Raw genomic sequence first — 20,105 nt, forward strand, 5'->3', positions numbered from 1 at the left:
AAAGGTGACAGTCGTGCCTGTGGTGGTCGGAGCACTCGGGGCAGTGACCCCCAAACTAGATGATGAGTGGTTGCAACAGATCCCGGGAACAACATCGGACATCTCAGTCCAGAAATGTGCAGTGCTGGGAACAGCAAGGATACTGCGCAGAACCCTCAAGCTTCCTGGCCTCTGGTAGAGGACCCCAGCTGAATGAGGGATGGACACCACCTGAGGGGTGAGACGAGGATTTTTTTTTTTTTATAGATATACAGTAGATATATAGATGTACATTTTTCCCTGCAAGAAAAATTGAAAAGCCATTTAAAAAGTCCTTATTGTATTTAGGAGACAGACAGAGCACTCCATTAACTTCTATAAATCATGCCACTTCCTTTACACAACGTCATCTTACTCTGAGTATTGCACGGAGGCGTCTCTTCACCTCCAAACTCCTTGGCTTACTCGCAGTTGGAGGGTTCCCCCCGAATGGGGGGACAAATCAAGGAACCAATCCCTGCACCCCGAACGGGGTGCCCTTACGGCCGTTTTTTTTTCGGCCAACCGCCCCCTGAACCTGGCAGGGTGGCGGGCGGACCTTTTGCTCCAGGCGGGGGACATAGAGACAAATCCGGGGCCCACACAGACACTCTCACGCGCGCAACAAACACACACACAACAAACTACCTGGACATGCGACAGTTGCACACAACAGATTACAAGAAGACAGACATCCTTCAGATGCAACCACCACACACCACACTGGGTACACAAACATTGCACAAACATAAACACTAGACAATACAACATAACATGGAAATGCAGACTACATCCCAAAACACCACCACGAACAACAACACCTCGTAGGACACCAACAGGCAGCAGAGCACAAACAGACCAAAACAACACACTCGCCTCACCAACACTACCCTCAAACGCAACACGGACAGACAACTCCAACAGAGATACAACAAACACAAGACCACCCCCCCAAACCTGGACCTGCAATAGCTGCAATAGAATCATCACACGCAGACAAACCTCACTCAGATGCAACTCAACACACCCACACTGGATACACAGACATTGCTCCAGCATCACCACCCGCCAATACACGAACACGTGGACATGCAGAACACACACGCAAACAACAAACACCCCAACACCACAACCCCCGAACAACCCACAAAGAACAACACCCACCAACAAAAACAACAAACACACACTGACCATACTACAAATAAACATCAACGGCATCCAAAACAAGAAAACAGAACTAGAAGAACTCGCCTTACAACAGCACGCAGACATCATCACCATACAAGAAACCGAACTAGAAAAACAACACAACACACCTCGTCTCACCAACTACACCAGCATTAGGAAAGACAGAGAACACAAGGGAGGAGGAGGACTGCTCACATACATTCACAAATCAGTCACATTCACTCCCATGAACATCCCCAACAACATCAACACCAACACTACAGAAATTCAAACCGTAAAGATTCACATAACCAACCACAAAAGACTACACATATGCAACATGTATATACCCCCCAGAGATACCACCCGACCAGACCACGCCACAGAAGACACAGACATCACCAACACCTTCCAATACATAAACTCGCTGAACAACACCATTCTAACCGCCGACATCAACGCTCACTCAACACAATGGCACTCTCCCTACGACGACCACAGAGGCACCCAGATTGCAGACATACTACAGAACTCCCAACAAATCACTCTAAACACAAACACACCCACCAGAAAACCTACAAACATCAACCAACAACCAACATCACCGGACATCACAACAGCCAGCAACAGCATCACAAACAGAACAACATGGACCACAATACACGCACTCAGTTCAGACCACCTTCCTATCAAAATCACACACAACACGCGTGCTCCTTTCCGCCTACAACAACACCTTCAAACTTACACAAATTACAGGAAAGCAGACTGGGAAGGATACACCTCTGAAATAGAATCAGCACTGGAGAACATAACCATACCTGACAACATCCACACAGCCAACACCATGCTCACAAACCTCATACTTACAGCAGACAAACACCACATACCCCACGGAAAAATAAAAAGCAAATCACTTCTCCTACCACAACACATCAGAACACTCATCAGCCAAAGAAACGACATCAGACAACAAAACCACCAAGACCCACGCATCACAGACCTAAACAAAGAAATAGACACAGAAATCCAAAAACACAAACAAGAGCTATGGAAAGAACACTTAACGGATGCATGGAACCACAGACACAAACAATACATACTCTGGAACACAGTAACAAGACTATCAAACAAAGAACAAAAAGCACCAGAAAACACCACAATACAGTTCGGACAACACACGGCAATATCCAACAAACAGAAAGCACGAGCATTCAACAAACAATTCACCAACATAATACAACACAAAACCAACAGAACATACAGACAACTACAACGCAAAATACGAAAACTCAACACCACGCCCATAACCATCACAGAACAACAAGTCAAACAAGCACTACAACGCTCCAAAAACAACAACTCCACAGGCCCAGACAACATAAACATCAGACATCTGAAACACCTAGGCCCCAAAGCAATAACACTACTCACACACACTTACAACACATCACTCAACACCAACACCATCCCCGCAATATGGAAGACTGCAAAAATAATCCCAATACCAAAACCCAACAAAAACCACGCACTCGGCCCATCTTACAGACCAATAGCACTACTCAGCCCAATAGCCAAAACAATGGAAAAGGTAATACTACCCTTCATTACCAACAACACTCAACTACCCTCTCACCAACACGGCTTCTGAAAACAACACTCCACAACCACAGCACTACACCACATACACAACATCATAGCCACAGGTTTCAATCAACAAAAACCACCACAACGAACAGTTGCCATAGCCCTAGACATGTCCAAAGCCTTTGACACGGTAAACCTACACACACTCACAAACAAACTCAACAACACTAACACCCCAAACATCATCATCAAATACATCTTCAACTACATAAGGGGACGCAGACAATACACTCAATACCGGGGGGAAACATCAGAACATAGAAACACGAAAACGGGGGTACCACAGGGGGGAGTACTTTCACCAACACTATTCAACATATACATGGCAGACTTACCACAACCACCTCCAAATGTACACACAGTTACATATGCAGACGACATCACCATTCTATCCACACATGTCAAACCACAACAGGCACAACAACAAGTACAAAAATATCTCCACGACATATACAACTGGACAAAACAGAACCAACTCACACTCAACGCAGACAAAACCACCACCACTCTGTTCACACCGGATCCGGCAGAATACAGCAACAGGCTCACTTTACAAATAGATAACACCACTCTACCCACAGTCCGCGAACCCAAAATACTGGGATTAACATGGGACCCCAAACTCACCTTCTCAAAACACACACAACACACTAACCCGCGCCAAGCAATCAAACAAAATACTTAAAGCCTTAACAACCACTCACTGGGGAAAATCCAAAGAAACTATACTCACCACATACAAAGCAACCACACTCACACGCCTCGAATACGCAAACACTATATGGTCACCAACACTATCGGACACAAACAAGACAAAACTCCAGACCACACAGAACACAGCACTCAGAATAGCAACAGGATGCACACAAGACACAAACATACAACACTTGCATGAGGAAACAAAAACTCTCCCACTGAACACCCATCTAAAACTACACGCATCGCAAATCAGACAAAAAGCCCAACACCCAACCCACCCACTACACCCACTCACTCAACAACCACCACCACCCAGACAAAAGAAACAAACAATCTTCCACAACAACAACTACACACACAACAAAGACACAACACCACAGGACACCAACAACGACGCCACAAAACATAAGATGAAAGACATACACACCCACTTTGTACAAACACACTTGGACACCAGACAACACAACAAAGTAATACATGCACCAGCACCAGAAATAGACCCATCAGAGCAAGACCTACCACACAGAACCAGACAACTCCTAGCACAACTCCGAACCAACAAATCACCAGCCCTCCACTCCTACCTACACAACATTACACCGGACACACACCCAACACCACTCTGTGCGCTATGCGGCACCCAAGTGCACGACACACAACACCTGTTCACCTGCACAAACATACCCACCACACTGACTCCGGAGGACCTCTGGCGAAACCCAAGCGGAGTGGCGGCCCTGCTCGCCCGCTGGGCGGAGGAGGGGGGTCTGGGGATCCGGGAGACGGAGTGAGGGCCCGGTCCCCCAATGTCGGGGCACGGGTGGGGTCGACAACAACAACAACAACAACAGGCGTCTCTTCATTTAGTTTAACAAGTTAAGCAGCACATGTGATCGGCCCAAGTTACAGCTGCGCGATGTGAAAGCAATTTCTGCTTCCGGTGGACTGTGACAGAACCAGAAAGTTTGTCCTCACAGAAACTGCGATGTACTGTTCGGTCAATAGCAAGTACAAAATGTTAGCCCCCTGATTTGGATAAAAACAAGTGAGATTTTCTGCATAATTCATATTCCACAAAGGTAAAATTAATCTGAATACCATGTTTAGACCAGTGTATGTGCATAGAATGTATGATTGTAAAGGCATTGAAAATAAAAAAAGACTTCCCCTTTAAATATTCCTGCTGCATAATATATCTCCTTTCCTTTCGTAAAGGATGGTCAGAACCTTTCCTAAGCATTATTAAAATGTATCTTTGCTCCAGGTGCTACCGGCTCATCTCACTCGGTTAGGATAGAAAAGGAAAGTTCCTATGCCAAAATGATAATCCAAAAAGGGCCCCTGTTGGTGGATAATCAGGCCATGGGAGGTGTGAGTAAATTGTGAGGGGGTGTTGGCTGGAGCTAGAAATAATTTTGGTGTCTTGTCCCTGCAGTAGGTTCATTAAAAGAGCAACCAGTGTTTTCACCACCATGGTCGGATCTTACTCTGGAGGGTTACCCATACAGGCAGGTGGCTTGGACAAAATATTTCAACACTGTCAAAGCTGTGTTGTCTGTGCTCCAGTTGAAGGTACGTTATTAGCCTGGAATTCCCATCAATGCCAGCATGTGTCACAAACCCCCACCTGTAAAACAAACATGAAAAGAATAATGATTAAATACAAGAAAACTTATCAAGTTTCATATCTTGTTTGAAATATCATCTCGGTAGAGAAGGTATTCCTGTGCACTTAAGACTACATGGAGGCAATTTGGAGTTTGTGTAACTTGGATATACAAATGATAAAATTCAATTTAATCTGTGCTGTCCATACAATATGGCTTTCTAATGCTCCCACGAGTACAAATATAAGATGATCCCTTATTACCGAATGAGACGCATATGCCCATCTATGTGCCATAAACTATTGGGGAATGGCACAAAGTATGTTCTTCTAGTCACAGTCTGGCTCCATCTCTGGGCTGCAGCAGCTGGCTCAATACGGTTGAGGATTTCTCGAACTCTTTTTCTTTGTACTACAATACCATCAGCACGCAGGTATGCCCTCATCATCTGCAACAGGTTCATAAAACAACACAATAAAGAAAGTACACTTTCACAATGAATATAATGATATATACATGAAGGGACAAGAGTATGTAGCAGAACACTTGCTTCCGAGCCTGATCTGGGAAATTGGCTGTGCAATCTTCTGACATGCTCTTCCAGGTCAACATCATGAATGGAAGTAAATCTATTTCTGGCTGAAATCTGAAAAAACTTCATTTTTTTATGCAGTTCAATTTGATCCCTTGTAATGTCAAGTGCTGGTCTTCCTCGTCTACCTAAAGTATGGAAATAAAAGGATTAAGGAATTCAAGCAAATGAATCACTACGTGTTTTTTATATACTGTATACAGTACAGGCATATAGACACAGATGTACATAAAGGTATATGCAGCTTCAAAACCACAAGCAGCTATTTTCTCTGACCATTTTACTCAAGAAAAAAATAATTCAAACTTATAATTGAATAACTAAAAGATCACTAGTTATTGCTTAAACGTGTATAGCCATCGCATTACTTAATAGTCTACTGATTTGCAGGAAAACCACTGGTATAAAACGACGTTTGACAGGGTGATAGAAGGTAAGTCACAGCAAGTCGTCAGTAAAACCCGTGTGTAGTTCGAATAAAAATACATACAAAAAAGCAATGACAAAAAAATGGTAGCAATTTTACCTGTGTGCAAACGATGTGCCACATGGGAACAAACACGTCCACCATTAGGAGCGGGTCCCGCAATGATGACAGATCGGAGATCCATTAGACTTTGAATCAAATTTTGAATAGTATCAGCGCTAAACTGGTCACTAACTCTTCTTAAATTAGCAATTGAAATGTTTATCGCGCGTGCTTCACTTTCACCGGCAGACCCTTGACGACAGGCACTCTCTATTGCCCTGCACCTTCGCCGAATACGTCTCAGGACGCTGTCCGCCATTGTTGTTTTAAAAAACTAAGTGGGCACAGAATTTCCAAAATCATGAGCCCTGACTGGTGGGATGATACTATTTTGATACGTACAGCCAATAGGATACCGTTACATGTTTTCGTAATCATCCTTATTTGCATTTAATGCAAGTACAGTGTATTGTCACTAGCACTACAAGTGGGCACATTTATGGCCTTACATGTTCACTAGTAAGCGTCAAAATCATCTTACCAGTGAACTAGTGGGCACATTTATGGCCTTACATGTTCAGTAGTAAGCGTCAAAATAATCTTATTAGTGAACTAGTGGGCGTTTTGCGGCTTACATGTCAACTAGTAAGCCTCAAAATGATCTTACTAGTGAACTAGTGGGCGTTTTGTGGCTTACATGTTCACTAGTAAGCGTCAAAATGACCTTACTAGTGAACTAGTGAGCGTTTTGTGGCTTGCATGTTCACTAGTAAGCATCAAAATGACCTTACTAGTGAACTAGTGAGCGTTTTGTGGCTTACATGTTCACTAGTAAGCGTCAAAATGATCTTACTAGTGAACTAGTGGGCGTTTTGTGGCTTACATGTTCACTAGTAAGCCTCAAAATGATCTTACTAGTGAACTAGTAGGCGATTTGTGGCTTACATGTAAACTAGTAAGCCTCAAAATGAACTTACTAGTGAACTAGCGGGCACATTTATGGCCTTACATGTTCACTAGTAAGCGTCAAAATGATCTTACTAGTGAACTCGTGGGCACATTTATGGCCTTACATGTTCACTAGTAAGCGTCAAAATGATCTTACTAGTGAACTAGTGGGCGTTTTGCGGCTTACATGTCAACGAGTAAACCTCAAAATGATCTTACGAGTGAACTAGTGGGCGTTTATCGGCTTACATGTCAACTAGTAAGCCTCAAAATTACCTTACTAGTGAACCAGTGAGCGTTTTGTGGCTTACATGTTCACTAGTAAGCGTCAAAATGACCTTACTAGTGAACTAGTGAGCGTTTTGTGGCTTACATGTTCATAAATAAGCGTCAAAATGATCTTACTAGGAAACTAGTGGCCATTTTGTGGCTTACATGTTCACTAGTAAGCGTCAAAATTACCTTACTAGTGAACCAGTGAGCGTTTTGTGGCTTACATGTTCACTAGTAAGCATCAAAATGACCTTACTAGTGAACTAGTGAGCGTTTTGTGGCTTACATGTTCACTAGTAAGCGTCAAAATGATCTTACTAGTGAACTAGTGGGCGTTTTGTGGCTTACATGTTCACTAGAACCCTCAAAATTATCTTACTAGTGAACTAGCGGGCGTTTTGTGGCTTACATGTCAACTAGTAAGCCTCAAAATGATCTTACTAGTGAACTAGTGGGCACATTTATGGCCTTACATGTTCACTAGTAAGCGTCAAAATGACCTTACTAGTGAACTAGTGGGCAATATGGAATAAATACCTGGCAAGCCCTTTGAGTATTTATTCATCCGTGATGGTATTGTAGACCAATGAGAGCACGTCCGACAGACACGTGGACTTCGGGCAGCCAATCATGATGCATTTCGAGCCAAGCCCCAACAAAAACGGAGGAGAAAACTTTCAGACGCTTTGAAAGCTTTTGGGGTACATATTACTCTTGTTGTTACACAAAATTTTGGTTTACGATTATTTTAGGCGGTAACGTTATGGTGAAAATGTCAAATACGTGGTCAATTTATCAAGATGAAGCCTGCTTAAAAATTTGCTCCAACGAGAGGAGCTGGAGAGAGCCTGGAAGGTAAAGGTGACAGTCGTGCCTGTGGTGGTCGGAGCACTCGGGGCAGTGACCCCCAAACTAGATGATGAGTGGTTGCAACAGATCCCGGGAACAACATCGGACATCTCAGTCCAGAAATGTGCAGTGCTGGGAACAGCAAGGATACTGCGCAGAACCCTCAAGCTTCCTGGCCTCTGGTAGAGGACCCCAGCTGAATGAGGGATGGACACCACCTGAGGGGTGAGACGATGATTTTTGTTTTTATAGATATACAGTAGATATATAGATGTACATTTTTCCCTGCAAGAAAAATTGAAAAGCCATTTAAAAAGTCCTTATTGTATTTAGGAGACAGACACAGCACTCCATTAACTTCTATAAATCATGCCACTTCCTTTACACAACGTCATCTTACTCTGAGTATTGCACGGAGGCGTCTCTTCACCTCCAAACTCCTTGGCTTACTCGCAGTTGGAGGGTTCCCCCCGAATGGGGGGACAAATCAAGGAACCAATCCCTGCACCCCGAACGGGGTGCCCTTACGGCCGTTTTTTTTTCGGCCAACCGCCCCCTGAACCTGGCAGGGTGGCGGGCGGACCTTTTGCTCCAGGCGGGGGACATAGAGACAAATCCGGGGCCCACACAGACACTCTCACGCGCGCAACAAACACACACACAACAAACTACCTGGACATGCGACAGTTGCACACAACAGATTACAAGAAGACAGACATCCTTCAGATGCAACCACCACACACCACACTGGGTACACAAACATTGCACAAACATAAACACTAGACAATACAACATAACATGGAAATGCAGACTACATCCCAAAACACCACCACGAACAACAACACCTCGTAGGACACCAACAGGCAGCAGAGCACAAACAGACCAAAACAACACACTCGCCTCACCAACACTACCCTCAAACGCAACACGGACAGACAACTCCAACAGAGATACAACAAACACAAGACCACCCCCCCCAAACCTGGACCTGCAATAGCTGCAATAGAATCATCACACGCAGACAAACCACACTCAGATGCAACTCAACACACCCACACTGGATACACAGACATTGCTCCAGCATCACCACCCGCCAATACACGAACACGTGGACATGCAGAACACACACGCAAACAACAAACACCCCAACACCACAACCCCCGAACAACCCACAAAGAACAACACCCACCAACAAAAACAACAAACACATACTGACCATACTACAAATAAACATCAACGGCATCCAAAACAAGAAAACAGAACTAGAAGAACTCGCCTTACAACAGCACGCAGACATCATCACCATACAAGAAACCGAACTAGAAAAACAACACAACACACCTCGTCTCACCAACTACACCAGCATTAGGAAAGACAGAGAACACAAGGGAGGAGGAGGACTGCTCACATACATTCACAAATCAGTCACATTCACTCCCATGAACATCCCCAACAACATCAACACCAACACTACAGAAATTCAAACCGTAAAGATTCACATAACCAACCACAAAAGACTACACATATGCAACATGTATATACCCCCCAGAGATACCACCCGACCAGACCACGCCACAGAAGACACAGACATCACCAACACCTTCCAATACATAAACTCGCTGAACAACACCATTCTAACCGCCGACATCAACGCTCACTCAACACAATGGCACTCTCCCTACGACGACCACAGAGGCACCCAGATTGCAGACATACTACAGAACTCCCAACAAATCACTCTAAACACAAACACACCCACCAGAAAACCTACAAACATCAACCAACAACCAACATCACCGGACATCACAACAGCCAGCAACAGCATCACAAACAGAACAACATGGACCACAATACACGCACTCAGTTCAGACCACCTTCCTATCAAAATCACACACAACACGCGTGCTCCTTTCCGCCTACAACAACACCTTCAAACTTACACAAATTACAGGAAAGCAGACTGGGAAGGATACACCTCTGAAATAGAATCAGCACTGGAGAACATAACCATACCTGACAACATCCACACAGCCAACACCATGCTCACAAACCTCATACTTACAGCAGACAAACACCACATACCCCACGGAAAAATAAAAAGCAAATCACTTCTCCTACCACAACACATCAGAACACTCATCAGCCAAAGAAACGACATCAGACAACAAAACCACCAAGACCCACGCATCACAGACCTAAACAAAGAAATAGACACACAAATCCAAAAACACAAACAAGAGCTATGGAAAGAACACTTAACGGATGCATGGAACCACAGACACAAACAATACATACTCTGGAACACAGTAACAAGACTATCAAACAAAGAACAAAAAGCACCAGAAAACACCACAATACAGTTCGGACAACACACGGCAATATCCAACAAACAGAAAGCACGAGCATTCAACAAACAATTCACCAACATAATACAACACAAAACCAACAGAACATACAGACAACTACAACGCAAAATACGAAAATTCAACACCACGCCCATAACCATCACAGAACAACAAGTCAAACAAGCACTACAACGCTCCAAAAACAACAACTCCACAGGCCCAGACAACATAAACATCAGACATCTGAAACACCTAGGCCCCAAAGCAATAACACTACTCACACACACTTACAACACATCACTCAACACCAACACCATCCCCGCAATATGGAAGACTGCAAAAATAATCCCAATACCAAAACCCAACAAAAACCACGCACTCGGCCCATCTTACAGACCAATAGCACTACTCAGCCCAATAGCCGAAACAATGGAAAAGGTAATACTACCCTTCATTACCAACAACACTCAACTACCCTCTCACCAACACGGCTTCCGAAAACAACACTCCACAACCACAGCACTACACCACATACACAACATCATAGCCACAGGTTTCAATCAACAAAAACCACCACAACGAACAGTTGCCATAGCCCTAGACATGTCCAAAGCCTTTGACACGGTAAACCTACACACACTCACAAACAAACTCAACAACACTAACACCCCAAACATCATCATCAAATACATCTTCAACTACATAAGGGGACGCAGACAATACACTCAATACCGGGGGGAAACATCAGAACATAGAAACACGAAAACGGGGGTACCACAGGGGGGAGTACTTTCACCAACACTATTCAACATATACATGGCAGACTTACCACAACCACCTCCAAATGTACACACAGTTACATATGCAGACGACATCACCATTCTATCCACACATGTCAAACCACAACAGGCACAACAACAAGTACAAAAATATCTCCACGACATATACAACTGGACAAAACAGAACCAACTCACACTCAACGCAGACAAAACCACCACCACTCTGTTCACACCGGATCCGGCAGAATACAGCAACAGGCTCACTTTACAAATAGATAACACCATCCTACCCACAGTCCGCGAACCCAAAATACTGGGATTAACATGGGACCCCAAACTCACCTTCTCAAAACACACACAACACACTAACCCGCGCCAAGCAATCAAACAAAATACTTAAAGCCTTAACAACCACTCACTGGGGAAAATCCAAAGAAACTATACTCACCACATACAAAGCAACCACACTCACACGCCTCCAATACGCAAACACTTTATGGTCACCAACACTATCGGACACAAACAAGACAAAACTCCAGACCACACAGAACACAGCACTCAGAATAGCAACAGGATGCACACAAGACACAAACATACAACACTTGCATGAGGAAACAAAAACTCTCCCACTGAACACCCATCTAAAACTACACGCATCGCAAATCAGACAAAAAGCCCAACACCCAACCCACCCACTACACCCACTCACTCAACAACCACCACCACCCAGACAAAAGAAACAAACAATCTTCCACAACAACAACTACACACACAACAAAGACACAACACCACAGGACACCAACAACGACACCATAAAACAGAACATGAAAGACATACACACCCACTTTGTACAAACACACTTGGACACCAGACAACACAACAAAGTAATACATGCACCAGCACCAGAAATAGACCCATCAGAGCAAGACCTACCACACAGAACCAGACAACTCCTAGCACAACTCCGAACCAACAAATCACCAGCCCTCCACTCCTACCGACACAACATTACACCGGACACACACCCAACACCACTCTGTGCGCTATGCGGCACCCAAGTGCACGACACACAACACCTGTTCACCTGCACAAACATACCCACCACACTGACTCCGGAGGACCTCTGGCGAAACCCAAGCGGAGTGGCGGCCCTGCTCGCCCGCTGGGCGGAGGAGGGGGGTCTGGGGATCCGGGAGACGGAGTGAGGGCCCGGTCCCCCAATGTCGGGGCACGGGTGGGGTCGACAACAACAACAACAACAACAGGCGTCTCTTCATTTAGTTTAACAAGTTAAGCAGCACATGTGATCGACCCAAGTTACAGCTGCGCGATGTGAAAGCAATTTCTGCTTCCGGTGGACTGTGACAGAACCAGAAAGTTTGTCCTCACAGAAACTGCGATGTACTGTTCGGTCAATAGCAAGTACAAAATGTTAGCCCCCTGATTTGGATAAAAACAAGTGAGATTTTCTGCATAATTCATATTCCACAAAGGTAAAATTAATCTGAATACCATGTTTAGACCAGTGTATGTGCATAGAATGTATGATTGTAAAGGCATTGAAAATAAAAAAAGACTTCCCCTTTAAATATTCCTGCTGCATAATATATCTCCTTTCCTTTCGTAAAGGATGGTCAGAACCTTTCCTAAGCATTATTAAAATTTATCTTTGCTCCAGGTGCTACCGGCTCATCTCACTCGGTTAGGATAGAAAAGGAAAGTTCCTATGCCAAAATGATAATCCAAAAAGGGCCCCTGTTGGTGGATAATCAGGCCATGGGAGGTGTGAGTAAATTGTGAGGGGGTGTTGGCTGGAGCTAGAAATAATTTTGGTGTCTTGTCCCTGCAGTAGGTTCATTAAAAGAGCAACCAGTGTTTTCACCACCATGGTCGGATCTTACTCTGGAGGGTAACCCATACAGGCAGGTGGCTTGGACAAAATATTTCAACACTGTCAAAGCTGTGTTGTCTGTGCTCCAGTTGAAGGTACGTTATTAGCCTGGAATTCCCATCAATGCCAGCATGTGTCACAAACCCCCACCTGTAAAACAAACATGAAAAGAATAATGATTAAATACAAGAAAACTTATCAAGTTTCATATCTTGTTTGAAATATCATCTCGGTAGAGAAGGTATTCCTGTGCACTTAAGACTACATGGAGGCAATTTGGAGTTTGTGTAACTTGGATATACAAATGATAAAATTCAATTTAATCTGTGCTGTCCATACAATATGGCTTTCTAATGCTCCCACGAGTACAAATATAAGATGATCCCTTATTACCGAATGAGACGCATATGCCCATCTATGTGCCATAAACTATTGGGGAATGGCACATAGTATGTTCTTCTAGTCACAGTCTGGCTCCATCTCTGGGCTGCAGCAGCTGGCTCAATACGGTTGAGGATTTCTCGAACTCTTTTTCTTTGTACTACAATACCATCAGCACGCAGGTATGCCCTCATCATCTGCAACAGGTTCATAAAACAACACAATAAAGAAAGTACACTTTCACAATGAATATAATGATATATACATGAAGGGACAAGAGTATGTAGCAGAACACTTGCTTCCGAGCCTGATCTGGAAAATTGGCTGTGCAATCTTCTGACATGCTCTTCCAGGTCAACATCATGAATGGGAGTAAATCTATTTCTGGCTGAAATCTGAAAAAACTTCATTTTTTTATGCAATTCAATTTGATCCCTTGTAATGTCAAGTGCTGGTCTTCCTCGTCTACCTAAAGTATGGAAATAAAAGGATTAAGGAATTCAAGCAAATGAATCACTACGTGTTTTTTATATACTGTATACAGTACAGGCATATAGACACAGATGTACATAAAGGTATATGCAGCTTCAAAACCACGAGCAGCTATTTTCTCTGACCATTTTACTCAAGAAAAAAATAATTCAAACTTATAATTGAATAACTAAAAGATCACTAGTTATTGCTTAAAAGTGTATAGCCATCGCATTACTTAATAGTCTACTGATTTGCAGGAAAACCACTGGTATAAAACGACGTTTGACAGGGTGATAGAAGGTAAGTCACAGCAAGTCGTCAGTAAAACCCGTGTGTAGTTCGAATAAAAATACATACAAAAAAGCAATGACAAAAAAATGGTAGCCATTTTACCTGTGTGCAAACGATGTGCCACATGGGAACAAACACGTCCACCATTAGGAGCGGGTCCCGCAATGATGACAGATCGGAGATCCATTAGACTTTGAATCAAATTTTGAATAGTATCAGCGCTAAACTGGTCACTAACTCTTCTTAAATTAGCAATTGAAATGTTTATCGCGCGTGCTTCACTTTCACCGGCAGACCCTTGACGACAGGCACTCTCTATTGCCCTGCACCTTCGCCGAATACGTCTCAGGACGCTGTCCGCCATTGTTGTTTTAAAAAACTAAGTGGGCACAGAATTTCCAAAATCATGAGCCCTGACTGGTGGGATGATACTATTTTGAAACGTACAGCCAATAGGATACCGTTACATGTTTTCGTAATCATCCTTATTTGCATTTAATGCAAGTACAGTGTATTGTCACTAGCACTACAAGTGGGCACATTTATGGCCTTACATGTTCACTAGTAAGCGTCAAAATCATCTTACCAGTGAACTAGTGGGCACATTTATGGCCTTACATGTTCAGTAGTAAGCGTCAAAATAATCTTATTAGTGAACTAGTGGGCGTTTTGCGGCTTACATGTCAACTAGTAAGCCTCAAAATGATCTTACTAGTGAACTAGTGGGCGTGTTGTGGCTTACATGTTCACTAGTAAGCGTCAAAATGACCTTACTAGTGAACTAGTGAGCGTTTTGTGGCTTGCATGTTCACTAGTAAGCGTCAAAATGACCTTACTAGTGAACTAGTGAGCGTTTTGTGGCTTACATGTTCACTAGTAAGCATCAAAATGATCTTACTAGTGAACTAGTGGGCGTTTTGTGGCTTACATGTTCACTAGTAAGCCTCAAAATGATCTTACTAGTGAACTAGTAGGCGATTTGTGGCTTACATGTAAACCAGTAAGCCTCAAAATGAACTTACTAGTGAACTAGCGGGCACATTTATGGCCTTACATGTTCACTAGTAAGCGTCAAAATGATCTTACTAGTGAACTCGTGGGCACATTTATGGCCTTACATGTTCACTAGTAAGCGTCAAAATGATCTTACTAGTGAACTAGTGGGCGTTTTGCGGCTTACATGTCAACGAGTAAACCTCAAAATGATCTTACGAGTGAACTAGTGGGCGTTTATCGGCTTACATGTCAACTAGTAAGCCTCAAAATTACCTTACTAGTGAACCAGTGAGCGTTTTGTGGCTTACATGTTCACTAGTAAGCGTCAAAATCATCTTACCAGTGAACTAGTGGGCACATTTATGGCCTTACATGTTCAGTAGTAAGCGTCAAAATAATCTTATTAGTGAACTAGTGGGCGTTTTGCGGCTTACATGTCAACTAGTAAGCCTCAAAATGATCTTACTAGTGAACTAGTGGGCGTTTTGTGGCTTACATGTTCACTAGTAAGCGTCAAAATGACCTTACTAGTGAACTAGCGAGCGTTTTGTGGCTTGCATGTTCACTAGTAAGCGTCAAAATGACCTTACTAGTGAACTAGTGAGCGTTTTGTGGCTTACATGTTCACTAGTAAGCGTCAAAATGATCTTACTAGTGAACTAGTGGGCGTTTTGTGGCTTACATGTTCACTAGTAAGCCTCAAAATGATCTTACTAGTGAACTAGTAGGCGATTTGTGGCTTACATGTAAACTAGTAAGCCTCAAAATGAACTTACTAGTGAACTAGCGGGCACATTTATGGCCTTACATGTTCACTAGTAAGCGTCAAAATGATCTTACTAGTGAACTCGTGGGCACATTTATGGCCTTACATGTTCACTAGTAAGCGTCAAAATGATCTTACTAGTGAACTAGTGGGCGTTTTGCGGCTTACATGTCAACGAGTAAACCTCAAAATGATCTTACGAGTGAACTAGTGGGCGTTTATCGGCTTACATGTCAACTAGTAAGCCTCAAAATTACCTTACTAGTGAACCAGTGAGCGTTTTGTGGCTTACATGTTCACTAGTAAGCGTCAAAATGACCTTACTAGTGAACTAGTGAGCGTTTTGTGGCTTACATGTTCATAAATAAGCGTCAAAATGATCTTACTAGGAAACTAGTGGCCATTTTGTGGCTTACATGTTCACTAGTAAGCGTCAAAATTACCTTACTAGTGAACCAGTGAGCGTTTTGTGGCTTACATGTTCACTAGTAAGCATCAAAATGACCTTACTAGTGAACTAGTGAGCGTTTTGTGGCTTACATGTTCACTAGTAAGCGTCAAAATGATCTTACTAGTGAACTAGTGGGCGTTTTGTGGCTTACATGTTCACTAGAAGCCTCAAAATTATCTTACTAGTGAACTAGCGGGCGTTTTGTGGCTTACATGTCAACTAGTAAGCCTCAAAATGATCTTACTAGTGAACTAGTGGGCACATTTATGGCCTTACATGTTCACTAGTAAGCGTCAAAATGACCTTACTAGTGAACTAGTGGGCAATATGGAATAAATACCTGGCAAGCCCTTTGAGTATTTATTCATCCGTGATGGTATTGTAGACCAATGAGAGCACGTCCGACAGACACGTGGACTTCGGGCAGCCAATCATGATGCATTTCGAGCCCAGCCCCAACAAAAACGGAGGAGAAAACTTTCAGACGCTTTGAAAGCTTTTGGGGTACATATTACTCTTGTTGTTACACACAATTTTGGTTTACAATTATTTTAGGCGGTAACGTTATGGTGAAAATGTCAAATACGTGGTCAATTTATCAAGATGAAGCCTGCTTAAAAATTTGCTCCAACGAGAGGAGCTGGAGACAGCCTGGAAGGTAAAGGTGACAGTCGTGCCTGTGGTGGTCGGAGCACTCGGGGCAGTGACCCCCAAACTAGATGATGAGTGGTTGCAACAGATCCCGGGAACAACATCGGACATCTCAGTCCAGAAATGTGCAGTGCTGGGAACAGCAAGGATACTGCGCAGAACCCTCAAGCTTCCTGGCCTCTGGTAGAGGACCCCAGCTGAATGAGGGATGGACACCACCTGAGGGGTGAGACGAGGATTTTTTTTTTTTATAGATATACAGTAGATATATAGATGTACATTTTTCCCTGCAAGAAAAATTGAAAAGCCATTTAAAAAGTCCTTATTGTATTTAGGAGACAGACACAGCACTCCATTAACTTCTATAAATCATGCCACTTCCTTTACACAATGTCATCTTACTCTGAGTATTGCACGGAGGCGTCTCTTCACCTCCAAACTCCTTGGCTTACTCGCAGTTGGAGGGTTCCCCCCGAATGGGGGGACAAATCAAGGAACCAATCCCTGCACCCCGAACGGGGTGCCCTTACGGCCGTTTTTTTTTCGGCCAACCGCCCCCTGAACCTGGCAGGGTGGCGGGCGGACCTTTTGCTCCAGGCGGGGGACATAGAGACAAATCCGGGGCCCACACAGACACTCTCACGCGCGCAACAAACACACACACAACAAACTACCTGGACATGCGACAGTTGCACACAACAGATTACAAGAAGACAGACATCCTTCAGATGCAACCACCACACACCACACTGGGTACACAAACATTGCACAAACATAAACACTAGACAATACAACATAACATGGAAATGCAGACTACATCCCAAAACACCACCACGAACAACAACACCTCGTAGGACACCAACAGGCAGCAGAGCACAAACAGACCAAAACAACACACTCGCCTCACCAACACTACCCTCAAACGCAACACGGACAGACAACTCCAACAGAGATACAACAAACACAAGACCACCCCCCCAAACCTGGACCTGCAATAGCTGCAATAGAATCATCACACGCAGACAAACCTCACTCAGATGCAACTCAACACACCCACACTGGATACACAGACATTGCTCCAGCATCACCACCCGCCAATACACGAACACGTGGACATGCAGAACACACACGCAAACAACAAACCCCCCAACACCACAACCCCCGAACAACCCACAAAGAACAACACCCACCAACAAAAACAACAAACACACACTGACCATACTACAAATAAACATCAACGGCATCCAAAACAAGAAAACAGAACTAGAAGAACTCGCCTTACAACAGCACGCAGACATCATCACCATACAAGAAACCGAACTAGAAAAACAACACAACACACCTCGTCTCACCAACTACACCAGCATTAGGAAAGACAGAGAACACAAGGGAGGAGGAGGACTGCTCACATACATTCACAAATCAGTCACATTCACTCCCATGAACATCCCCAACAACATCAACACCAACACTACAGAAATTCAAACCGTAAAGATTCACATAACCAACCACAAAAGACTACACATATGCAACATGTATATACCCCCCAGAGATACCACCCGACCAGACCACGCCACAGAAGACACAGACATCACCAACACCTTCCAATACATAAACTCGCTGAACAACACCATTCTAACCGCCGACATCAACGCTCACTCAACACAATGGCACTCTCCCTACGACGACCACAGAGGCACCCAGATTGCAGACATACTACAGAACTCCCAACAAATCACTCTAAACACAAACACACCCACCAGAACACCTACAAACATCAACCAACAACCAACATCACCGGACATCACAACAGCCAGCAACAGCATCACAAACAGAACAACATGGACCACAATACACGCACTCAGTTCAGACCACCTTCCTATCAAAATCACACACAACACGCGTGCTCCTTTCCGCCTACAACAACACCTTCAAACTTACACAAATTACAGGAAAGCAGACTGGGAAGGATACACCTCTGAAATAGAATCAGCACTGGAGAACATAACCATACCTGACAACATCCACACAGCCAACACCATGCTCACAAACCTCATACTTACAGCAGACAAACACCACATACCCCACGGAAAAATAAAAAGCAAATCACTTCTCCTACCACAACACATCAGAACACTCATCAGCCAAAGAAACGACATCAGACAACAAAACCACCAAGACCCACGCATCACAGACCTAAACAAAGAAATAGACACACAAATCCAAAAACACAAACAAGAGCTATGGAAAGAACACTTAACGGATGCATGGAACCACAGACACAAACAATACATACTCTGGAACACAGTAACAAGACTATCAAACAAAGAACAAAAAGCACCAGAAAACACCACAATACAGTTCGGACAACACACGGCAATATCCAACAAACAGAAAGCACGAGCATTCAACAAACAATTCACCAACATAATACAACACAAAACCAACAGAACATACAGACAACTACAACGCAAAATACGAAAACTCAACACCACGCCCATAACCATCACAGAACAACAAGTCAAACAAGCACTACAACGCTCCAAAAACAACAACTCCACAGGCCCAGACAACATAAACATCAGACATCTGAAACACCTAGGCCCCAAAGCAATAACACTACTCACACACACTTACAACACATCACTCAACACCAACACCATCCCCGCAATATGGAAGACTGCAAAAATAATCCCAATACCAACAAAACCCAACAAAAACCACGCACTCGGCCCATCTTACAGACCAATAGCACTACTCAGCCCAATAGCCGAAACAATGGAAAAGGTAATACTACCCTTCATTACCAAC

Source organism: Hippocampus zosterae, chromosome 14 (assembly GCF_025434085.1).
Source record: "Hippocampus zosterae strain Florida chromosome 14, ASM2543408v3, whole genome shotgun sequence".
NCBI lineage: Eukaryota > Metazoa > Chordata > Actinopteri > Syngnathiformes > Syngnathidae > Hippocampus > Hippocampus zosterae.